This window comes from Chlorocebus sabaeus, chromosome 29 (genome assembly GCF_047675955.1).
Source record: "Chlorocebus sabaeus isolate Y175 chromosome 29, mChlSab1.0.hap1, whole genome shotgun sequence".
Taxonomy (NCBI): Eukaryota; Metazoa; Chordata; class Mammalia; order Primates; family Cercopithecidae; genus Chlorocebus; species Chlorocebus sabaeus.
Window position 1 is genome coordinate 16,955,956 of NC_132932.1, and position 25,520 is coordinate 16,981,475.

At 51.3% G+C, this 25,520-nt stretch overlaps 1 long non-coding RNA gene across 1 annotated transcript; it reads right to left on the bottom strand.

The window, feature by feature from the left end:
• Positions 1 to 4,941: 4,941 nt before the first annotated feature.
• LOC140710652 (uncharacterized) lies at positions 4,942 to 24,680 on the bottom strand. Its single transcript, XR_012091749.1, has 3 exons — positions 24,470 to 24,680; positions 13,999 to 14,146; positions 4,942 to 5,377 (listed from the first exon to the last, which is right to left on the bottom strand). It is a non-coding gene; the product is annotated as an uncharacterized lncRNA (long non-coding RNA).
• Between the last annotated feature and the right edge of the window lie 840 nt (positions 24,681 to 25,520).

The window sequence follows — 25,520 nt, forward strand, 5'->3', positions numbered from 1 at the left end:
TGGAAGACATGCAGGAACTACCCAGTCCAGCTCCCTGTGTATCAGTCAGGGTAGGCTATGTCATGGTGACAGCAACCCTCCAAACCTCAATGACTTAAAGCAACTATGTTTCATTCCCACTCCTATTTACATGCCCATTGAAGATGGGCAAGAAGCCTCTGCTCCCATCCAAGTCACTCCGGGATGCAGGCTGCAGGGAGTTCCATATTGACCCATACTCCCACCATTCCTGGGAACAGAAGGAGAGCACAGCAAACCCCAAACTTACTGTCCCTTAAGGCTCCTGCTGAAAAAGTCACATATCTCTTCCCCACATGTTTCATTGTTCAAAACAAGTCACATGGCCATGCCTGCCTTCACCAGAGATAGGTGCATACTCCTCCTGCCAGGAGGGCCAGTAAAGGAGAAGACACTGCATATGAGGACAGTATACAGCCTCCTGCACCTGATTTGTGGTCATCTATGTGGTCACCCTGATTCTACCTGAGCTCCCAGAGGACCTTTCCATGACAGCAGGTCTGACTGTGCTGGCCCCCATATGAGGGCCTTCAGGGGACCTCATCCCTGACCAGAGAAAATGCAAACCTTCAGCATGGCCATCAAAACCATTCATGGGGCCAGGCATGGTGGCTCACATCTGTAATCCTAACACTTTGGGAGTCCAAGGCAGCCAGATCACTTGAGGTCAGGGGTTCGAGACCAGCCTGGCTGACATGGTAAAGCCCCATCTCTACTAAAAATACAAAAAATGAGCCGGGAGCCGGGCATGGTGGTGCATGCCTGTAATCCCAGCTACTTGGGAGCCTGAGGCAGGAGAATCACTTGAACCTGGGAGGCAGAGGTTGCAGTGAGCCGAGATCGTCCCACTGCACTCTAGCCTGGGTGATAGAGCGAGACTCTGTCTCAAAAAAAAAAAGAAAAGAAAAAGAAGAAAAAAAACACCACGGTCTAGCCTCTATTTACTTCTCCAACTCCTCCCTCTTTATTTGCTACTCACTCACTGAGCCATAAACATTTAGCAAGTGCTTCTGTGTGGTGCTGACCACTGTGCCAAATGCTGAGCATGAAAGGATATACATCCTTGTGAGTCCCTTAAAAGCCCGGATCACCTCTTGTTCATACCCAAAGACTCTCAGCAGCAGCAGCCTGCCATGTGTTAAGAAAGAATGAGACAGCTCTGTACATGCTGATATGGGACCACCCCTAAAATAGAAGTGAAGTTTAAAAAAGCGAGATGCAAACCCGCCACAGTGACTTGCATCTGTAATCCCAGCTACTCTGGAGGCTGAGGTAGGAGGATTGCTTGAGGCCAGGAGTTCAAGACCGCCTGGGCAACACAGCAAAACCTCACCCCACTACCCCCTTAAAATTTTTTTTTTTTTAATTAGTCAGATGTAGTGCCATGCACCCATAGTCCCAGCTACACGGGAGGCTGAGGCAAAAAGATCCCTTGAGCCCAGGAGTTTGAGATCAACTTAAAAACAAAAGTCGGGGGCAAGATGTATAACAGGGTAAATAGTGTGCTAACTTTGTTGCACAGTGTGATTGAACACATGTGGAATATCTCCGGACAGATACAAAATAAACTGATATTAATGACTGCCTGTGAGCTGGGGAACCCACCCCAAGGGACTGGGGGATCCACCTAAGAAACTTACCTTTCTTGTCTACCCTTTGTTTAGTTTGAATATTTTACAATGGGCTTTAAAAAAAAAAAAAAAAAAGTCAGAGCCTGGTGCAGTGGCTCACACCTGTAATCCCAGCACTTTAGGAGGCCAAAGCAGGTGGATTGCTTGGGGCCAGGAGTTGGAGACAAGCCTAGACAACATAGCAAAACCTCATCTCCACTAAAAATACAAAAATTACCTGAGCACGGTAGTGTGTGCCTGTAGTCCCAGCTACTTGGGAGGCTGAGATAGGAGGATCACTTGAACCTGGGAGGCGGAGGTTGCAGTGAGCTGAGATCGCACCACTGCACTCCAGTCTGGGCAACAAATCGAGACTCTGTCTCAAAAAAAAAAAAAAAGAAAGAAAGAAAGAGAGAGAGAGAAAGGAAGGAAGGAAGGAAGGAAGGAAGGAAGGAAGGAAGGAAGGAAGGAAGGAAGGAAGGAAGGAAGGAAGGAAGGAAAAAAAGAGAAAAGTGTTGTAGTATATGCTATTTTAACTTGGTTTTATTTTACACTTTCCTGATAAAGATTCAAACAATAGACAAGGATATAAATGAAAAAGTACATGTGTCCCATCCCTTACCCCCTTCCCCCTGCCCCAAACCCAGCTCCTGGTTGCCCGTGCTCAGCTTCTTGTCACAGAGGAAATGTGTGCACTGCACTCAATTCCATCTTAGGTGTGCACTGCAGGAGATATTCTCTTTTTATGCTTTTGTGAATTTTTAAATTTTTCTCAACAAGTGTATTGTTATGGAAATAAGAAAAAAAATACATACTTTTCAAAGTGCTCTGAATTAAGACAGGGCTTGAGGCTCCTGCCTTCCTCCTCCCTTCAACTTGGGAAAAACAGGCTTGACACTACCCGCGACCCCACTGCCATCCACACCATCCCTGCCACCTCAGTTTGGGAAGTGACTGGGCAGCAGAAGCAGTCTTTCTAATTCCAGAAAAGGCCTCCAGTTCCATGTTGAATAAAGTTCAACATAAGTCCCTTCCTCACCTCCTCCTCTGACCTTATCACCTCAATCCTCCTCTCCCTCTCCAAGCCTCTGCCAACCAGGCCTCCTTTCGGATGCCAGAGTAGTACCACAAAGAAGAAACCTGTTGCCCTGTTGATTTTTCAGAGGGACTCAACCCAGGAATTTTCCTCTGTCTTGTTCTTCAACAGGAAGTCTCTAGAAATGGATCTGAAATACAGCAAAGGAAGAAAGGGAAGCAACTTGAAAAATCCCTCTTTCACGTAGATGTCAGGTTAAAAACGACTGGCCTTGTTAAAACCGCACCTTAATGAGGCTCCTTCCCAGCCTAATTGTCACCATGGCAATGACCCCTGGTGGCCATCTTTAATTAACTCAGTCAGAGTCACCAAATGAGCTCCTCCAGCAAATTGCTCACTAGCCCAGGCAGTCACGCGGCCCCTCCTCTGTCCTCTGCCCTCTCTCTTCTGGCACGGGTGATGGGACAGAAAATTCTCAGCTCTGGTTTTCCTCTCTACCTGCTGGTTCTCCTTGGCATGGCCAGGGAGGGACTCAGACACTGGTAATAATAATAAAGTAATAACAATACTAGTGTTATGCTAAGCACTTTTTCTGTATTATCTCATTTAATTTTCACAGTAATCCTAGGAGGGATGCAGTATCATTATCCTTTTTTTTTTTTCTGATGAGGAAACTGAGGCACAGAGAGACTCAGTCAGTCAGAGGCAGAGCTGGAATTTAAACCCAAAGCGTCTGGCTCCAGAGTCACTATGGTAGTCCCTCTGCTAGAGATGAAGCTCACAGGGTCTCCTGCTTCTTCTGCAGCACAATAAAGACCTGGAATTGCTTCCATGCCCACTACTTTCCAGCTGTATGACCTTGGGCTACTCACTTCACAATTCTGAACCTGGTTCCTCATCTGGAACAGGGAGGGTCATTAAAGTGGGCTGAGGGTGGGTCAGGGGCATGAACAGCCTCATCAGTTCTGTTAAATAATGACCCCCCATCTCCACCAGAACCTTCCTGTTTGTAGTCACCCTGGTATGGCTTTAGAAGCAAGTTGGCATGGAGGTTAAGAGACAATAAATGAGGCCAAATGTTGTGGCTCATGCCTATAATCCCAGTATTTTGGGAGGCCAAGGTAAGTGGATCGCTTGAGCCCAGGAGTTCCAGACCAGCCTGGGCAACATGGTAAGACCCCATCTCTACTATATATATATATATACACACACACATATATATACATACACATAATAGATATATTTTATATATTATATTTTATATAGTATATGTAATATATTATATATTATATACAATTATACATTATAATATATTATACATAATATATCATATATAATAGATATTAAATATATTAAATATATCTATTATATATTAAATTTATATATTTATATAATATATATATCATATTAAATATATGATATATGATATATTATAATATATGATGTTATATATTAATTATATAATATATTATATGTTAATAATATATTAATTATATTAATAATATATTAATTATATACACTATATTATATGTAAATAACAGAAAGGACCTCTGTGAGGCCATATCAAAAGGTCAATTATCAATCCTCATCTTTCTTGGCCTGTCAGAATATTGGATACTTTTGATCTCTCCCTTGTTCTTAAGATACCTCCACTGCCCCCAACCCCCAGCCTCAAGGACATCACTTTTTTTGTTCTCTCCTTCTTCAAAGACCCTCCCTCCCAGTCTCCTTTACTGATTTTCTTTAATTTCTTCCTCTAAAATCAAAGTACTCCAGTGTTCTGCCCCTGGAACACTTTTCTTCTTTGTACTTTTACTCTCTAGTGATCTCATCTTGCTGCATGGTTTTAGATAAGACCATAAGCTTACCTCTCCCACATTAATATCTCCAACCAGAACCTCTCCTCTGAATGCCAAGTTTATATTTCCAGTTGCTTACTAGGCTATCCCCTTTGGCTATCTAGTAGATCTCTCAAACTTAACATGTCCAGAAACAGCTTCAGATCCCCATCCCCAAAACTCTACTCCTCCTTCAGCCTTCCCCAGTTCAGGAAATAGAAACTCCATCCTTCCAGGTGCTCAACCTCAAACCCCCAGGGTCATCCTTGACTCCACTATTTCTCTCCTGCACACCCCTCTAATGTCTCAGCAAATACAAGCAGTTCTATCTTCAAAACATATCAGAATTAAGCCAGTTCTAACCCATCCCTGCCATCCTGATAGGCAATTAAAGTGGAAGAAGTAGACAGGGGCTAGATCATTGAGGGGGAGCGATCTCTTAGCTCTAGCAAGAACTTTTAAGTTTTACTCTGAATGATATGGAAAACCATATGAGTACTTTACATAGGATCAGATTTGCCTCTTGAAAAGACCACTCTGGGTACTGAGTAGAGAATGGATTGAGGCAGCAAGATAGTGAATCCTGTTAAATGGCTATTAAGGTTTTGGGGAATGATTATGGCGTGGACTACTTCCCTTCCAGGCTGAATCTCTCACCTGAGATGGGAGGAGGCCGTCTCAGAGGCAGAAAGGCTGACCCAGGATGTGCCTGAACAAGTGAGCTTCTGTGGGTGACCCCAACGGAGGCAGCCCGAGTTTCAGCACCACTGGGAGGACAGCTCCCATCTCGCCTCAGAGCCAGAGAATCCAGAGCCTCTGCACTGAGGCCAGCCCTGCAGAGTCTTGGGGTCCAGCGTCCTCTCAGAGACTGGCAGCTAGAAGAAAAAGGCGAATGCCCTTTCTCTGAAGACTTCTGTTTTCTACCCTTCATAACGGAGATAACGATGCTGCCACACCACCAAGCCAGACCCTTACGGATTTTAGGGGTCACCAGTGGAAGGGGAGACTCAAAGCAAACCCTCTGAAAATAGTGTCTGTCGTAGACACCGGAGTTTATTTCCCCAACTTCGGAAAATTAAAAAAGATGCCAGGTGTGCAGTAGGTTGGGGAAAAGGGCGTTTCTGCACAGCTTCTGTTAGCCTGCACTGCTCTGTTGTATATCTGCTGACAAAGCTCCCAAGAACTAAGTTGCTTCTCTGAGAGCTGGACAGTTTAATCATTCCAGACCCAGTGCAGATTTTCTCCCTCCAATGGCAGAGTTTCTCTAGGATGGGGTAGTGAGAGGCCCGCCCTCTACTCCTGGCCCTCCTGACTCTGCCCTCTCTAACTGAATCTAGTTTCCCCTGATCACTTTTGAACTGGATTGATTTTTTAATCTGGAGCCCATCAGGAATCCTCTTTCAGGAGTTGGGGGATGCCACTTGGGGTCAGTGGCCTGGGGAAGGCTTGCTGTGCCACTTCTGGCTCCTAAAGGTGCTGTCAGGAGGGTCAGAGAAGATGGGAAGGGTCTCAGCCTTCTCGCTCAGAAATGACCTTTGGGTTTCAGAACCCTAAAGAGGAACTTTCTCTCGGCTTCCCTATGAGAGGGGAAAGGGAGCAGCAAAGACTCTGACTTTGACCTTAGGGATACCCCAGACCACAGTGGGAACCCACCCTGTCATGGCCATCTGCTCCACAGTGCTACACCCTCCATTTCTGCCATTGCCCAGGTCCACATGGGCACCCTGTGCCCACCTAGCTTCCCTGCACTAGGTGGGGGCTTGATCCTTAGGCAGGCTTCATCCTGGAAATGTCCCTTAAATGGGCCAGGCTCCAACTTCAGAACTACCCTGCTCTAAGGGACATCATAAGGTAGATACAGAAGTTGGGGGATGCCAGGACTAGGTTTTTGGTGTGAAGGCAAGGCCAGACCAGACCTAGAATCAAATCCCATCCCCTTCTCTTTTTGCTCCCTCATTATGTGACCTGGGGTAAGTCACTTTTCACTTCACCGCTCCTGGACTTAGATTCTAACCCTAAGTAGCTCCTCCCAAGGGGCTGCTGTCAGGAGTCACTGAAACAAAAGTAAACCTCTGATCAATGCCCCATAATTGGCCCTCTGTTGATAAAATATGAATGCCTTTTCTGGAAAAGGGATACCTGAGGAGGCTTCATAGAATTAAGGGAGACTCCCCCTTCCCCCAACCAGCCCATATCCTGTATCTTTCTAGACTCCTGCAACCTTCAATGGGGACTGGGCAAATATGCTGCCACCCAAAAAGTGAGGCCCCGAAGGTGATCTGTCCTGACCAGGTTCCCACTTCAGTTCCTCAGACCAAGACCTCAGGTGAAGGAGACCTCTGCTCTCAGCCAGAATTATCCTGTGTGACTCTCGTCCCTCCTGGGGTCCCAGCACTCCATTTTAGGAACTTCAAAAGCGGCCTGAGGGACAACAGGAGGCTTCCAGTTGGCTGCCCCAGGAACAAGGGCATCCACTTCCTTTCATCAAGACTTCCACTACCCCCTCAGTAAAACTGGGAGAAAGACTCCTCAGATGAGGATTAAACGACACAAACATCCAGCAAGACACTCAACACTCGGTCTTGACAGGCATCCACAGAGGTTTACAGTCTCCCTGAAGACGCTTGCTGGCACTCCTCTGAGGGGCTGGTATTTTGGCTCCCAAGGGTTCAAGAGGTTAAAAGATCTGGCCGAGTTCACACAGCTGGAAATGTGGAGCTTCGCGACTCCAACCCAACTTCTCCAGACACAGAGCGTCTGGGAGGGCAGAAGCCAAGCTCCTGAGCTTGCTGGGCCAAACACCAGGGGCCAGGAGTGGGCAGGGCCGGCGGGACCGCCAGCTCCCTCACTGGATTCACTGGTTCAGCCACTCTTCCGGGACCACGTGGGCCAGCAGAGAGCATGCGTACCCGGCCTCTCCCTCTTCCGATCTCGCCCTCATCTACAGGGCCAAACCCAAACCCGCCTGCTCTGGGGCAAAGGGGAAACCGTCTCCAATCATTTCCGATTCTGGCATCTTTTGAGCTGAGGTGCAACTCCTTTTGCTAATTAGCTGCAATGATGAACTCTCGGGAGCTCTGATATTTGAAAATATCTATGAAAACTACTCCATATATACATAGATGCATGCATATATACATAAACACATACCAGGGCCCCCAAATTAGCTGTCCCTCCAGCTGCCGACCCGCCACCGCCACCGCAGAGTAGTGGACGAGAAAACCTGCGCTGCGGGAGGCAGAATGAGGAATGTCCCGTTCAAGGCCAGAACCCACGTGGCACCCCTGCCCCGTTCCAAGGTGGAGTCTCTGGGCTTTACCTCTTCCCGGTCTAGCCGCAGGGATAGGGGGAAGGGTGGCGTACGGGGGGATGGTACTGTTTCCACCCCCAAACTGCCATGAGGAGGCCCCTTGTACCCACGCCTGCAGCCCGGAGTGTCCCGGCCAGGCAGCTTTACTTCGCTGAGTGGTACTGAGTGCCTGCTCCGAGCCGGGTGCAGCGGAGAAGCAGAGCTCCGGGTGGCCCTCCTGCAGCGCAGGCACGCACCGACTCGGGATCGCGGCCGGGACGCCGCCCTCAGCCCTGCGCTTCCCAGGCCAGGCCTGGCCAGGAACCAAACCCGTGCCCCGCTGCAGCAAAGGGACGCTCAGGAAGTCGGCCCTGCAAGTCTGCGTTGGTTCAAAAGCACCTCACTGCGCCCTCTGCAACCACCCGCCACTTACTGGTCATCCTGCCTTCGCGGCGCTCCCCAGCGCCTGGCGGGGGCACTGCACACAGTAGGTGCTCGGTCAAGGGTAATTCCCTCCCGCCTTGCGGTCCGGAGACCGCAAGCGATGACTACCTGGGCTCCCCCTGCTGGAAACCGCAGTAACGACCCGAGGCCCCATCCTCTCTGAACGCTTATTTTTTTTAACTACTGTAGACCCTCCGCGCACCCCCACCCCATCTCCGCCTCCTGCCAGTTACTGGGCAGAGGCTACCAGGAAGATCTTATTTTCCCACAACTTTATCCTGAACGCAAACAAAATGAAAAATGCAAACATTTACCCAACAAATATTTACTGAGCACTCACTCTAATATTAATCACCACAGTGAACACTGGGTACTTACTGCATGGAAGGCATTGTTGGGGTCTTTTACATGTATCAGCTCATTTAATCCTCACAACAACCCTAGCAGGATGGTACTATTATTATTCCCACTTTGCAGTTGAAGACACACCCAGGCCCAAAAAGACGTGGCCAAGCTCTCTCAAAGCGGGGAACAGGCTTTGAACCGGGATGTCTCCGGATCCCAGGCTCCTAACCATTACATCACACCATGGAACGCTATGGTAAAATTAAATATATATATATATATATATGACATAAGAAGTGGCTTCAAAGCATCCCTTGTCCTCTAATTCTCCCTGTGAAATTTTTCCTACTAAGAGAAACAGACACACGTTTTACCTAGAGAGAGATGTTGAAGTTTTCTGGTCATTTTCTGGGTATGCATTTGCGTGGGCCACCGGCAGATATAAGAGTAAGATGGTTGCCCCACATATTGAACAAGATGTAAGGTTTAAAAAAAAGTATGCAAACAAATACCTGTCTGAGGTCCCCACCCCATCACTTCAAAGCTGTACTTCCTTTTGGAATAGAAGAGAATGAGGCTCCATAAGACGCAGTGGACTGTTCTTCACTCCTAAGAAGTCAGGAGCATGAAGAAGCCTGACATACTTCTTTTGGACACTCCCCCCACCCTGCCTCAGCAAACTGAATTCATCACACTCCTTATGAGCCTCTCCTTTGTTCCTGGAGACCTTGAATGGGTCCAGCCACTCCCCTCACTAAGAGCCTGGGCACAGCTTTGGTGGAGGTGATAAGTACCAGGGTAAAGGTACACTGTGCAGCCTGAGTTAGGGTGAGACCGCCCACCTTGGGAAGGGTGCCATAGTGAGAAAGCCATGGACCTAGACCAGGAGTACAGGAATTTTAGAGTGTAGAGAGCCCTTGGAGACCAGCTAACACATCACTTATCCAGCACAAAGACTTGCAAGGTGCAGGGTCAGATGCGGTGGCTCACGCCTATAATCTCAGCACTTTGAGATGCTGAGGCAGGCAGATCATTTGAGGCCAGGAGTTCAAGACCAGCCTGGCCAACATGGCAAAATCCCATCTCTACTTAAAAAACAAAAATTAGCCAGGTGTGGTGGCACACAGCTGTAATCCCAGCTATTTGGGAGGCTGAGGCACAAGAACTATTTGAACCTGGGAGGCAGAGGTTGCAGTGAGCCGAGATCATGCCACTGCACTGCATCCTGGGTGATACAGCGAGATTCTGTCTCAAAAAAAAAAAAAAAAAACCACACACAAAAAAAACCTTCCAAAGTGCCACAAGTGTGCCTTGGGCACAGGATGTTAAACGATCCACTTCAGTCCCTGATGCCAATATTCCATTGTGGAAACTAGAGACCCATTACATCACTTTCCTCTCTGCTCCAGCTTTATCCCTGTCCCCTGGCCCAGGCCTATCTATTAACTGTGTGTGTGTAACTTTCCCATTTAAGACTCTAAGATCCTTTGAAGACAGGCTTGTATGTTACTCACCACTGTACTCCAAGCACTGGGCACAGGGTCTGATAGAGAGTAGGAGCTGAACTAAACAAATGAATTCTCCCACAACATCTCTGCCTGGTTATCATGCTGCCCCTATTGGAATCCTCCTAGAGATGAGGCACTCACTACTTCTCCATGGGACTGCATCCCTGTGCATCAGTTAGCAGGTGAGTTCTCCCTTCTGCAGACTCCCAGACCTAGTTATCACCCTCTGAGCCTTTCCTGAATCCTGAAAAAAAAGCTACTGATTGTACCAGACAGCCAGACACCTGCCTTCTGTCCTTGGAGCATGGTCCAATCTAGAAAAGGGAGATCTCCTCTCCCCAAAGGACTTAGGAGACCCACCTGAGCCCCAGAGAACCCAGCCCACTTGGGGGCTGAATTCATAGCATAGTGTGTAGTTGAGTGGGGGCTTATCCTCAAAACTCCCCGGCATGTCTGGAAATGAGCATCTGGGAGAGGCTGGATAGAAAATATGGAAACACTGCAATGTCATGTTGGTTCTATAGTATTTTCCTGAGTTTTCACATGTCAGTGTGAGCCAAAGGATGAGCATGCATCCATGCATGTACGTGCATGTCAAACTACTTGCACGTAGGCAAGCATGGACCTAGGAATGTGGCCAGAAGTGAGTCTATGTCCTGGGGAGGAGGGGTGGTGTGCCACAGTGTGCACAGGCTGGTGAATGCCCCCAGAAAAACTGGGGTCTGGATGACCCTAAGGGTGTATGTATGTATACGAGTATGCAGGAGTGTGTGTGTGTTCACAAGCAATCTGTCTGAGGGGCTGGCCGTGTGTGTGTGTGTGTGTGTGTGCATAGATATAAAGACAAACTGCAGTCTGGTTCTGTCTGGGTAGCATGTGTGTGATATGTGTATATTTACAGGTATTTCCTAACCTAGTTTGGTGACATTGTAATCTTGTGGCTGAGCATGCATGTGTACATGTATGTGTATATATGTGTTTACAATGTAATCCCAAGCCTGCATGTGAGTGACTAGTGTGACTGTGTATGTTTGTGTTTTACATGCACATTCCAGCCTGGTTCCACGCCCCAGGACTCCATGGAATATGAAGGTCCTCGGATGAGCCCAGCACATCCTGAGGCTGGCTGAGTGCTGGGTGGAGTATGTATAGGTGACTGGTGTTTACCAGTAACGGTGACCAGCCACCAGCCTTTGTCTGGTGCCCACTTCCCATGGCCCCTAAATTCCTCACCCTGGTAGGACCCTGGCTGTCCTTGCTCTGGACTGCTTTCCCCAAGGAGTCCCTTTAACTCACAGCCCCTTTCCTGGCCAGGGGGCTGGGAGTTGGGGGATATTCATCTCGGGGAGTTTTTGTTCTGCCTCATGAAAAGCCTCAATGGCTGGGAATACCATTCTAATTACGGGGAAGCCCAGCTTATGTGGGGGACACAAAGGGCTGTGGTCTCATAGCAGCTCCTTCCATCCGTCAAATAAGGCCGTCTAATGACGGGGTGAGAGCTGTGAATGCCTAAAACAAACTCGAAAAGGAGGGAAAATAAAGCCGCCGGGGGCTTAAAATATATTAAATTACCCTGATTAGGAGCTGTGGCTTTGCAGGCACTAGTTGGAGAGGCTGGGGAGGCTGTGAGTCCTGCTATTCACGTCAGGGGGGAAGAGGGGTCAGTAGGTCGGGGGCGGGGGGTGTTCACAGAGCCCTGGCCCATTCTCATGCTAACACCAGAGACACACTGCAGGCTTAGTGGGCTGGAAAATAGAAATGAATTTGCCGTAATCCTCCTTCCTCCCTCATCCTCTCCCTCCCTCCCTCTCTCTCTCTCTCTCCCTGTGCAGCCCAGGAGAAGCTTTGCCTAATCGCAGCCCGTTAGAGCCTGCTGGGCATTGGGGCAGAGCCACACCCCAGAGCCTGTGTCCCTCAACCCTCTCATCCCTTGCGCCTTTCTGTGGGGCCCAGAATGAGAATGGGCTCTAGGGCATATGTGAAGGAGCAGTAAAGGCAGGCGGTGGGGTTCTAGTGGATGGGGAGTGCCAGGCCCTTTTCCAGCATACAATTATTTACAATCCAGAGTTACTCCTTTAAGCACATGTACACAATTCAGAGACACAAATATCCCTTCACTCTTCTACACACACCTCCTCACAACACATCTCTTCACAAACACACACTTGAATAGGCACAAATATATCTGTACACAATTTGCAGACACATCTACTCCTTCAAGGGCAAACACACCCAGGCACCCACGGAGCTCTTTACAGGCACCCACGCATGGAGACATAGCCCTTGTCCGATGGCCATAGGCTGCCTCCAACGTTCATGTGCACCAACACGTGCACCAACACACATGTTGACCCCATGCAGACCCCTGCACACCCCTTCAGGCATACCCCCAGAACCACGACCTAGTACAACTGCCATGTTTCACAAGGAGGAACTGAGGCTCAGAGGGCAGCGGAGGGGCCGCCCTTCCCCAGTGCTAGTTGAGTCAGCCCTGTTTCTAAGTGCTGCAGGACCTTGGATAAGTCACTGCCCTCTCAGGGCCTGAGTTTCCTGCTATTAAAGAGGATATTTGAACTAACGTTCTAGAAAACCCTCCCAGTTCAGAAATTGGTAGGAGCCAGTCTCAGGGACTATCGCTTGTGTCCCTCCCCTCCCTCTGCACTCAGGTGGAAGTCCACGCCTCCACGGTGCACACAGTGAATCCCTCCAGTGTTCACACGGTTACAAACTAAAGGGTCCGCCGGGGAGTCCTGTAGCCATATCCTCGTAGGTCCCGCTGTGAGTGGCTCCACCGTCCCGCCCGCCCGCCGTCAGCTGCGCTCTCCTTCTTGTGACTTTGTCGGTGCGACTATGCCGGTTTGGGACGTGAGGGTGTCAGGTGTGGCTCTGAACCACCGAGCCCCACAGAGTGGTGCCAGGGACCCGGGAGAGGCTCCCGAACGCGCTCCTCTCCGGCCCCCGACGCCCTCTGTCGGCGAATCTGGAACAGGCGCGCCTGGAGGAGGCCAGACGCGTGCACGTGACCCTGGGACCTGACCCCGGGAGTCTGCACAATGAAACCTGCGCCCGCTGATTCTCGGCTTGGCCGTGGGGAGCCAGGGATCCACAGGCCAGACTGGAACAGTGGCCACGAGAGTGAACTGAACAGAGGGAGCGTGGGAAGCGCAAGACCCGGCCCCGCCACCCGCTTCTCCTCGTGGCTCCTAGAACACCTGTACCTACCAGCGCCCCACAGAGAGCAAGCGCGCGCGGGGGTATGGAGGGCACCCAGGCCAGAGCGAGCACACCAGGGCCGGCTGCGTGCTGCTAGCGAACCTGAGCCCATTGGCCGCAGCGTTTCCATCCGTGATGTGGCAGCCAAAGTGTGCCAGGGAGAAGCCCTGGGAAGTTCAGGAACCTATCTCCCACCCACCCTAGGCAGAGAAGGCAAGGACCCGCGAGCCCCCACTAGATACCCTACAAGGGCACCCGGGTCAGCGGAGGCTGCTGCTGCCCCTCTTTCCTGGAAGGCAGCACCAAGGCTGAGCTAAGCCGCTTGCTGAAAGTCGGACAGGACAAAACCTGGAACTGCAGTGGGGGAACCTGGTGCAACCGAGATCCTTCCAGCCTGGGCATCAAGACGCTCTAAGTGGTGATCTAACGGCATGGGAGTTGAGTAGGGTCCTGGGGAAGCAAAAGCCACGGCTTTAAGATGGATGCTCCTGGTGTGGGCTAGATTGTTTCAAGGAACCCAGGGCCAACATGAGAGGGGGACCACAGATCCTTCGCTAACCCCTCCAAGGGGTCCGAGGCTTGCATATGATGACTATCCAGGAGCCACAAGTACTCCCAAGTCGGGATGTGAGAGCCCAAATCTCAGGCTCTGGAACTTGGTGCTCCTCCTTGCCCCTGCGGACATGCTACTCCCTACCTGGTCTCAGGTTTGTTGGGCCCTCACTGGAGCTGTCTTTTTGGGGTTTATTTAGGTGGAGCCCCTCGTGCCTTCTCCTGGCTTCCCAGCTCCAGGTCAGCTTTCCGCACACTGCTGTCATGGGCAGAGGCACTCCCCGTGGTCACCCCTTCAAAAGAACCAAAATGAAGGGGGGTGATTAGTGAGGGTGGACTGTAGTGGGGCGATTTGGGGAGGTGGGAGGTTTGAGGACAAGCCACACTATGTGAAAGGGCTGGGCTTATGCTCTTTCCTGCGGCCTGAGTCCAGTCTGGAGGGCCTCGATTCCAGGGTTTCCCAAATGGCCGTCCCAGGCCTCAGGCCTGGCTGCACTATGCAGGTCGGGGAACTGGCCTTGGGGGAGCCCTGCTCCGGCCCTGATTCAATTCCACTTCTCCTTGGTCTTTTGTGAGGGGTCGGCTCGTGACCCCAGAGGGCGCAAGAATGTGAACGAAGGGCTTGGCTGAGAAGGGTGAAAATGAGGGCTCCTAAAAGAGAGGGGGTCGAGTTGAAGCCTTTACCACTTCCACCACGCTCTGCTCCAGCCGTGCCTTGGGGGCCAGTCCCGGGCCTGGAGAGCCTGCAGGCGCCCTCCCTTACTTGTCCCCCAAACCTTTCCCGGCCACACTCACCGCCCATAAATTCCATAAATTTGTGTGGGTGCGCACACACCTATGCCACCAAGGCATTTAACACAAACACACAAGACCAACGAATTCGAATTCCAGAATTTTCACCAAATAAAATTAAGCTTCACTTGGGGAAGCTCATCCCCTGCACCTGGAGGTGGGAGAAGGCGCAGAGGAAGAAGGGGCTTGTGATATGCCCTGCGGAGCTGAAAGGAATCCCTACCCCCAGCCCTCTCGGAGGCTTCCCACGGCCGCGACCTGGAGCCCTTGTTCTGGGACTAGGAAGGCTCGGGCCTGACTCCCCAGCTACTAGATGAGCCTGCGTGGGGTGGAGGCAGCCCGAAAGCCACAAAGCAGAAATGTCTGGTTTTCCCGCCACAGCAGCCGCGGGGGTCCGATTTGCAACCGGAAAGGCCGGAGATATTGGGAATTTGGAACCGTTCATACTTTAAAGCCTACGTCCAGAAGTCACTTTCACCCCACAGTGTCTGCCCTCATGTAAATGGCCCACCCATCAGTTACCTCCCGTGAATCATAAAGACAAACAAGATCTTGTTATTTTTCTAGAATATTCCAAAAATGAGCATCTGGGTTTGGGGCGAATTCCGGCGGGGCCGAGCTTGTTTTCTCCGACATGATGGCGCTACCAGGGCTCTGGGAGGATCTCCGGGCCAGGCGCCGGCCTAGTGACGGGGGCTGGGAGGAGCTGGGGAGGCATGGCCATTGGTGTTTCTGCATAGAACCGCAGCCCAGGGATCCCGCGTCCATCCCGCAGCAGTCTCGGGTTCTCCAGCGCGCCCGCTCGCCTCTCGAGAACCTAGTCCCCGCGCAGGCCTCCCCAGACCCGAGCCGGGAACACCCTCCAGTGCGGTGGCAGGACCCCGAGGGTCCTACCCAGTCAATGGCAGGAGTCGAGGCTGGATTTTTGGCGGCCGCCTGCGCTCACTATAAATGGAACGTGCTAGGAAACTCCGATATGCAGCGATTTTCTAAACATCCCTATACCTGAACCCCGTGTGGCCACCGCCATGAGTCACGCAAGGACTGGGCGACAGAAGCTCTGAGTTTCTATTTGTAAAACACAAAATAAATCGAGAGCTGAATGAAGACAAAGCCATTTTTAAACGTTTGATTGGTGAGGTCTCCCCCACTTAGCAAACACTTTCATTTTCAGAGCTGCCTGTGGCCATACGCAGGTTCAGAAAATCGATTGTATTCCTGGGTGAATTCCACCCAGGGAAATGAGTCCTGGGAATGCGCGCCCATGTACACAGAAAGCCCACAGTTTAGAAGGAATATATGAGTGAAAAAGAAGCGAGCATTCAGGACGCAAATGAGTTTGTAAATTTACTGTCTTGCCTTTGTGGGGATCTTCAAATTGTTTACCCTGCTCTTATTCCCTCCGTGGTGCTGCCACCGGTCCGCGGACTGAGCAGGCCGCCCTTCTCCCCACTCGGAGAACTCTAAAACCTGAGGCCCTCTGCCGGAAGCTGCTGTTCGGCCCATCCGGGTTCCCAGAGGAGCCACTTTTCCTCCTACAGGTCCGGGAATTGCAAAGTATCTGGATCCTTAAATTCTCTATCCCCTATGCCCAAGACTTAAGAGCCAGATCAAGATATGGGGCCCTACTGGGGGAAAGTAGGGGAACCCAGGGTGCAGCTGGGGCCCACCCGACCAATGCTGACAGGCACCACAGACACCTCGGGCCGCCTTTCCAATATTTTGCTCCGTGTTTGGGGGACCCAAGGGGCAACGTGCCCGCACGTTGACGCAAGTGTGACCCCTGTGACTGGAATGCCGGACAGGGCTTTCCTAAGTCCCTGCATTCCGCGCATTGACTTTTCCTATCAATGGGAGAGACGCAGGCTATTGACCCAACGGCCTCCTCCTCGCCGCCTATTGTCGCGGCTCAATCACGCACTTACGGGAAGAAAAGCGAGTTTATCTTAGCTTGGAGGAGCCTCGTGTTGCGAGTGTGTGTGTGAGTGTGTGTGTGTGTGTGTGTGTGTGTGTCTCAAGGGTGAGGGGAATTCTGCAGCCAGAACTGCGCAGATGGGTTGTGGATAGACACTTTCAAAAAGGGCCAATTTCCCCTTCACAATGAGCGCTAAGTACCTGATAAATGGGGTTGGTGTTTATTCATGAGCAGGTACTTTGGAGACGGCGATTAGAACAGCCGCCCGCGCTGCCTCGCCAAGGTACTTAAAGCCGGGCAGGTGCAGCGCGGCGCGCGGCCCCGGCGCACAAAGCCCGCGGCAGCCGTGGAGCAGGGAGGGGCGTGAATGCGGGTCGCGCCGGGCCCCGAGGGCGCGCTGCGCGCAGGCACCTTAGTCCTTTGTTCCTCACTCGAAGCCAAGGCCATTTCACCAAGGGGCGCCCCGGGAAAACCTCCCCTTTAATTACCAGGAATTTCCCTTCGTCACTCCTCTGGGAGCCCAGCCGGGCAACTATAGTTCTAGCGGTGGCGGAGACTCAGCATGGGTCCAGGCTTGGCGTTTGCATAAGTGCTGCCTGTGAGCTGTCTATTAGCTAACCAGCTAAGTAACTAACTAAAATAGGAAGAAACAGAACCCAGGCCTGGGAACCGCGCGGGCACGCGGCTCAGGTCGCCCCCGCCGCCTAGGCGCCACCTCTGGCGGTGCTGGCAACCTCGGGCTTTCAGGTTTTGTTTCAACTCCAAGGGGAGAAAATTGGGGTCTGTCTCTTTCTACAACTTCTTGGCGCCGAGGTCGTGGGACAAACCCGATCTCGCCCTCAGAGCTGCTGCGGAATCTCTAACAACTCCCAGCTTTTGCTCACGACAGGCAGCCTCTCCTCGACGCGCGCGGAGAGAGCTCAGCAAACGCCAAGGCCTTGCAGGAGAGAGCGCAGGATCCCCTGCGCTTGCGGACTGGGAGCGGGTGAAGGGACTCCTGGGGCTGCGCCGGGAAATCTTGTCTGATATACCCCTAGTAGCTCAGGTGCTTGGGGTACGTAACGTCCGGAAGTCTGAGGCAATAATGGCTGGCTCACCTTCAGCCCGACTCCTCGGGCCTGCCCGGATGCTTCTTTAAAAAAAAAAAAAAAAAATTCGAAAAGCAGATCTAGATTTTTCTCCAGTGCAGAAAATCAGAGAGGAGAGACGTGTTTCAAACAAGTTGGATTCCCTCTGGGGAGAAAATTCTTTCAGAGTGATAGGAAACAAGGCACGGGGACCTGAAGTCACCCACTGCGAAGAACCCGACGGCTGTCTCACCAGGCCCGATGCAGATTGACCAGGAGTCTGTAGATATTAACGTTCATTACAAATTTTCTTGGAACCTTGGGGTTAGAATAAATTATAGATAAAATAATTATGATTCCCTGGGAAATTCGACAACCCGGATGTAAGCGCAAACCGAAAGTGGTAATCCAGGGGCGCCTCAGGAAGGAAAACAGAGGTGGGTCGGGTGCCCACGGCCTGGACCGCGCAGCCACCAGCCAGTCCTCTACCGAGCTAGACCAGGGGCCAGATGTGCGGGCGGCCGAGATTTACTAAGAGAGCAAGGCTTCCTCTTGCATCTTTTGCCAGGACCTGAGTTATGGTTCCAGGGTGAAGTGGTTCCTCCTCTTACAGCCTGAGTCTCCTGCGCCAAAGAGACGGGTGAGGTGGTTTGCAGGACAGTCTGGCAAGCCGCGGAGGGCCGGAGACGCGCGCGCCGCCGCGTTGACAATGCCTTACGAATAGTCTCATTGCACGAGGCCTCGGGTAAACATTACTGAGAGGTTGAGGAGCGGTGGCCTGGGCGCTCAGCTCCGTACGCCAGAAAGGCGTGTAGCCTGCAATACCGGGCACAGGAAGCTGACGGCATCACCAGCCTAGGGTGGACAGAGCGCGGCCTCCCCTATGACGGCGTCAAGATCGTGGCCGGCCCCGGCAGGGGGCCCCGAATTTAGGCTGGAAGTAGAAAGTATATTGGAATGGGTGGGGGAGTGGGGGATAAAGATGACGCATCACGAAGCAGCTTTTATATTTCCATTCCCAAGACCTTTAAGGCACACTCAGGAGATGCAGGTGTGATCAGGAGGGCCACCAGTACTAACACCCACTATTGATTTTCTTCGCATGAAAGATTTAGAATAAATTACAAAATTACAATGAATGTGATTTCTAGGGAAACATATGTCCAGGTGTAATCTTTGCAGCCCCCTCCTCACCTCCTTGGGTGGGCTCTCCACCCACCTTTTCCCCCAATCCCAAATCCTAACCCCTCACCCCTCGCTGTAAGTTTGTTTTTTCTGAAATGGAGAAAAAGCTCCCCAAACTGAAGGAAACCATATCCTACAGAGGCATTTGAGCACATGCATTCCCTCCGGCGCAGCACCTCCCGCTTTCTGATTTGTGTATTTCACTCTGGCTAACCCCCACTGACCTCGGGTCCCCCTCAGGCAATCTAGTGACTTAGGCCATGAGACCTGCCAAGCAGGAGCCCTGGGCGGGCACAGCTGGGTAGATCAGACCAAATGCACCCAAATCTGACTCCAGAACCATGAAGAGCAGAACCCTTTAACCCATGAAAAGTTTTACGTGGTTTTGGGGTGTGTTCAAACAGGAATCTCCAAAGAGTTTTGGTTACTCCAGCTATTATAACACAAATGCCTAATCTTTGTTTGGTGATAGAATCTCCATGTCCAGCCAGGAAAGCCAGGAACATTTCGTTAACCTGGCATCCTCTTCACTGTCAGTCCAGTGACTGATGTAAAGCTGGTGCTACTAATGTCAAATTCTAACCAGAAACTGCCAGGCTAGAAGATAGACTCCTTGACTCACAGGGTGTGGTGTAGGCTGGCCCTTCTTGAGGCTCGAGGCTCACTTCCCACCCCAGCTCCCTCCTCACTGCAGCAACCCCCTCCAGGGAGTAGGACGGTGGTAACCTTCAAGATGGAGCCTCTCCGGGGAAACTTGGAGGAAGCACAACCCTGCCCTCTTTCCCCTAATCCTCCATCCTCTCTCTTGGTTTGTAATGAAAGGACTGAGATTTCTCTGACCCAGGACCAAACAAGGCAGGGATTAGGTAAGCACATTATTGGGTAAGCAGGATCTTCCACCCACCTCACCCTTTGCAAAGTACCTTTACACGCAGCATCTCCTATAATCCCCTACTTGCCAGGCCTCCCAAGGAGGCACTGTCAGCTTCCTTCAGGAAACAGAAGCTCAAAGAATGGATCTGGGTTACCAGGAGATCTCCTAGCAAGGAGAGGTAGAGCCAGGATTCCTCCTGGCCTCGATTCCAAGTCCAGGGTGGTGGTCCTTGACCCTCCCCACACAATTCCAAGGAGGACGGGGGCATCTTTCAGGCAGCCTTATGGGATAATATGCGGACCTGACTTGGCACCAAGAGGTGAAGACATTCAATGGAATGCCACTGTCATTGAGTCCCCACTTCTGTGCAAGGTATATACCAAGAGTGGGGAGGGCAACAAATGTGACTTCCATGGCCCCTGGCTCAGGGATGGAGTAAAGCTCACTAAATTGGCAGGAAACTATATCCTACCAAGGGCATGCCCAGAGCATGGGCAGTGCTCCACAAGGACAAGGACAGATCTCCAAGGACCAGATATAAGGCCCATTGGCTCTCTAATTGGACACCATGGTACCTCGAGTCCACTAAGGCCTTTAGAAACTATCTGGGACTTCTTTACAGAGTAGGCAGGTGTTTTATAGAAGTAGCTAGGCCCTTGAAGAGGCTCCAGTAAGGTAAGCAGCTCTTCTCCCCAAGACCTTGACATGCAGCCCCAGTGTGAGCTCTGCTAAGAGATTACGATTTTAGTGTCCACTTTGATAATAGCCTCCAGCAAGTCCTTCTCCATCTGCTTATTTCCTCATCTGCCAAGCGAGGGGGCTTGTAAAAGAAGGTTCCTAGCATCTCTAACCTGGGCCTCTAAGAAGTGTGTGTGTGGAGGGGGTGGCTACAAAGAACTCCTTGCAGACTTCTAAGGATACTTGAAGAATGAGTTTCACCCAAAAGAAGCACACATTTCTTTCTGAAATTTGGTCAAATAAATAGCTTGATAGTGGGATAAGGCACACAGACCCTGGAGCCAGCTCCCTGGGTTCAAATCTGCCCCCGATCTGCAAGGAATAGCTATGTGGCCTTGGGTCACTTTACTCAGTCTCTCTGTGCCTCAATTTCCTCATCTCTAAATCAGAGGTCCTGGGGAGGATTAACTGGCACAGGTCAGCTATTAATATGATTTGCCCACACCCCTGGATACAGACTTGTCCCTTCCCAGTCCTCTTGGTTTATGCCATGGACTGTCACCAATTCTACCCCTGTTCCAATGCCAGGATTTCAGCCTTCCCTGGATCCAGTATCTGGTCAGGAATGGGATGAAGAAGGCAGGCACCAGTGTGTTGCCTGCTTGATGAGTACCTTGCCTGAATAACCTTTTTACCTCGGCCTGTTACTTATTTTTGGATATGGAGGGAAATTGAGCTTGTCTCTGTCTCTCTTCTTAATAATACCCCGAAGTGGAGACAGCTGTGTGAAAACATGTGTCCTTGGCTTTAAGGGGTGAGAGAATGAGGGAGACCAAGCTGACCAGTTCCACTCATGAGGGATCCTGTCAGAGGGAGGTAAAGCACAGAGTTTCTGATGTTTTTGTCCACACACACACACACACACACGTGCACGCGTGCACACACACACACACGTCAGCTCCCTGAGGGCAGGGGCTTTTCTGTTTTGTTCTCTGCTGTATCCCCAGTGCCTAAAACAATGTCTGGCACAGAATAAACACTGAATTAAAAAATAAATATAAATCACATGAAAGGAGGCAGAAGCATTCCACTGACTAGATCTATTACAGCTATTATACGTACTACGTAGGTCAGTCTCCATTTTTAGTCAAGTTTCTGGTGGCTCCACTGAGACCTTGCAGAGGGGTCCCAAGTCATGTGCAGTTCATGAAACATTAGCTCCTCTAGGCCCTCTAGAGACCCCGTCAGATGAAAAGCAGGGTCTAGTCTTAATTTATTTTCCTCATCAATAGGTAATAGTCAGAGTTTATGGCTAAGAAAGTAAAAAAGAACATGCTTCAGATTTCTCTCCTTAAGAGTCATCTTGGCCTCTAATTCTCTCAATTATCCACAGGACCTTTCAACCCCTCCCCCTCCCCGCCCCGGCTCACACACTCACACCTTTCTAAGTGCTGAGAGCCCAGGAGAGACGTGGTTTCAAGGGTCTGTATTTAAGACATTGGGAGTCCACAAGACCTACTGAGAGTTTGAATTATCTGCGTACAGAATGAAGCTGCTGTCATTCCACAGTCCTGGCACCCCTCAGCTGCTTGGTTAAAGCATGTGGAGATGTATTGGTGTTGTATTTTCTTTTCGGAGTGGGGAGGGGCATTGTTTTCTGAAAATGCATAGTGACAGTAACATTGTCATTAGAGGTGATTGATGGTAATAATGGCTGTCATTCAAGGATACATTTATGACTCAGGCCACAGGCCAAACCTAGCATCCTCTTTCATCCTCACAAGTCCATGAGATGAGATCAATTTGCAAGTCCATTTTACAGATGAGGATATGGAGATTTGACACAAGTCACATGGTATGTAAGGGAGAGAGCCAGAATTTAAACTAAAGACCCCAAAGGGGGCTGTTCACTGCCCCCCAACCCCTGACTCCTTTCTGTCTCTGGGTGATAAGGAAAGCAAGGAAATCCACATGAAATGTGACTTGGGAGAGGAGGCATTTAGCCACTACCTTAGGAGCAAAGCTACAAAGTCGGTAGCATAGTAAAGCACAGTGAGTCTAACCCTTCCTGCCAAGTATAAAGCCTACTGGACCTTCTTCTGGATGTGAGACTGAAGGCAAGTTACTTAACCTCTTCACACCTCAGTTTCCCCTTCTATAAAAGGGAGCCATCTCCTTTAGTTGGGAGGACTAAATGAGTTAATATATAAATAAATTATTGTTCTCTCAGTCTACTGCAGAGTAGTATTTATACCACCCCTTGCCAACTGTGGCTGCCTTAAATGTCCTCATTTTACCCATCCAAGTTAGGGAACCTACAGGAGAAAAATAGTGGTTTGTCCGAGAGCTCAGGCCGGAACTGCCCATGAGGAAGAGGAAGAGTCTAGAGCAGCCTTTACAGATGGTTTTACAGATGGTTTTGCAGAAAAACGTTCCGTTTTCCCTTTTTAAAAAAGATGTAAACATCTTCCCAGGCTCCTCTGACATCAGTGTGTCAGTGATGAATCATCGGGAATCTAAACGCACACACTAGGTAGGTCAGTCTCCATTTTTAGTCAAGTTTCTGGTGGTTCCACTGAGACCTTGCAGAAGGGTCCCAAGTCGTGTGCAGTTCATGAAACGTTAGCTCCTCTAGGCCCTCTGGGGACCCCCATCAGATGAAGAGCAGAGCTGCACAGAGGCTGAGGGGATCCCTTCTGGCATTTCTTCTTCTTTTTTAAATTTTAAAGCAATTTGCATAGAATTTTTCTCCTTTCTTTTTTTAACAGAGCACACAGAACCAGCATTTTCAGGCTGGTTCTTGCTTGCAAGTGAGAGACTTCACATGTGATGGAACAGAGGAGAGGAGCCCCTGGGAGCTGTTATATTTGAATCAATATTAAAAACAAAAATTTGACCATCTCAATGCTTGTTAGATTTATGTGTATGTATGTTTTTTTATTCATTCATCCAGAAATGACTTCATTTATTGAGTATTTACTAAATACTCAGATGTGCAGCTGACCCTCTGCTGAAGGTGTCAAGAGAGGGAGAGATGTGGAGAAAATCTGGGTAGGCCTCCTGGAGGAGGAGGCACCCGACAAAATTTGGCCAATTGGAGTTGGGAAGAAATGTACTCGGGTAGGCTGGCGCTTCAGCATGAGTCAAATCCCAGAAGTGAGAAATCCCAGGACTACATAGAGAAGAGGGGAAGGAACACACAAGGACAGCAGTATAGCTGCAGGGAAAAGACTTTCTTCTCCTTTCTAATTTGTTACTTCTAACTTGCTGTGAATTTAGAAGCCAAATATTGTGGATGTTAGAACTGTATGTAAAGCATGGATACATAAATGACCTCAAAGCAAGCACCTGAGAGTGAAAGGCAGGTATAGGGGACAAGATTTGGGCCACTCAGAAGAAGCCCCCTGTGCCCTTTCAGCTTGGGAGTGCACTGGGGCAGCGGGATGAGGTATAAGCTAGGTACAAGCTAACACCTGTCACCGCACGGAATCCAGGAACGAGGCATGCAGGGACAGCAAGAGGTCCCCCCTCACACACAAAAGAACGCATATGGTCCTTGCACTGCCACTAAGTCACTGCCCAGCCTAGCCCACTCCACCCCAGCAACCACCATTTGGCCCAGGACTTTATTTTAGGCTCTGGGAATGGGATGGGGGAGTGAGTGGGCACAGTTGATTCCCCTAACAGCTGAGCCACACACACATGTCCGGCTCTTTAGGAGGGGCCTCAGGACCTGGGGAGCTACATTCTAACTAGGATCCCCTCCAGCCCAAATTTGAGAGGAGCCAAGGAAGCGCCAGAGTCAGAAACACAGAAGGGGAGACCAAGAAGCTAACCGGGAGATGGGTGAGCCAAACGACTTTGGAAAAGGCCAGCGATCTTACTGGGCCTCGGCTGGGCGCACTTGCCCTCCATACCCACTGCCCAGGCCTGGTACTCCCCAGAGCCCTGGAGCGACAGTGCACTCCCCACCCCACCGGAGGCCCAGCGGGGCTGCCCAGCAGGTTTTCAGCACACCATCCTCCGCCCCGCTCCTTGGGGCCCGCATAGTCCCTGGCGGGGGCGGGGCACAGGGATACCGGCGAACCCCGCAAAGGGCTCTTACCTCCGCGCGGGCATCCGTCCGACCAAGCACAGTTTGCCGCTGGGACTGCGGGGTTGGGGAGGCTCCCACGGGCTCGTATCGCGCCTCCACTCCCCTCCGCACCCCCCCTCCCTCCACGCCGGCCCGAGCCCCTAGATCCTTCGGTGGTACCGAGCAGCGACGCCGGGACCAGGGGACAGGCGCCGCGCCGGCGGGAGGAGGAGGCTCCTGCGGGGCGCGGCGGGGCGGGGCGGGGGTCTTTTCTGGGCCCCGCCCGGGAGGGGACGTGGGAGCGATTATCCCAGAGAACAAAGGCGGCCGGGTAAGGCTCAGCGCCCCTCGGGCCTGGCCCTGAACTTGAACTTGTATTTGACACTTTGTCCGGAAGGTGGCGGGGAAGCCCATCTGTGCTGGGACGGGGCTCGTCCGGCCACCTTCAGTCCTGGGTAGGGGGCAAGCCCGCCCCTTTCTACTCCCAGAGGGAGCGGGGCATCCTAAGGGTCCCGGCGCGCCCCAAGCAATCTTGGGCTCGAGGGTCCTGAGATCCCCGCGTTCCCTCGGAGAGTTGGAGTGAGGACGAGGTCCTGGGTCTCCGGGCCAGAGGAGTAGGCCGGGGCCCTACGCCGCGTCCCCCTCCCTCGGTCCCACCCTCTTGGGCCAGGCCCGCCGCCCTCGCTGCCCGGGGCAGGCCGGATTCTTTGCACGTCGTGTCGGCGGCCGCTATTCAGCCGCTAATTGAACGTTAATGGCAGGTGCGGATGAGGTCACCGGAGCTGGCTTTTCTCACACATTTTTCATGCAAATTCGCGAAACTCTAAACAAATTTGAATAAAAAGCTCTTTGTGCCGCGCGCCCCCCAGTCGTCTTTCTCCCGCTCGGGGTCCTGGCTCCTCCCGGTGCCCTGGGGCTCCAGCCGGGAGCTCCGGGGAGCGCCGCCTGCCGGTCAGTGGTTCCGCCCTACCAGTGGTTTAAACGCGGCCCGGGCTACTGGGGGGCGGGTGAAAGATGTTTCATTTGGGGTCGTGGGCCCGGGTTAGGTTGATGGGGCTTTTAGGGAGGCAGTGTGTGCAGT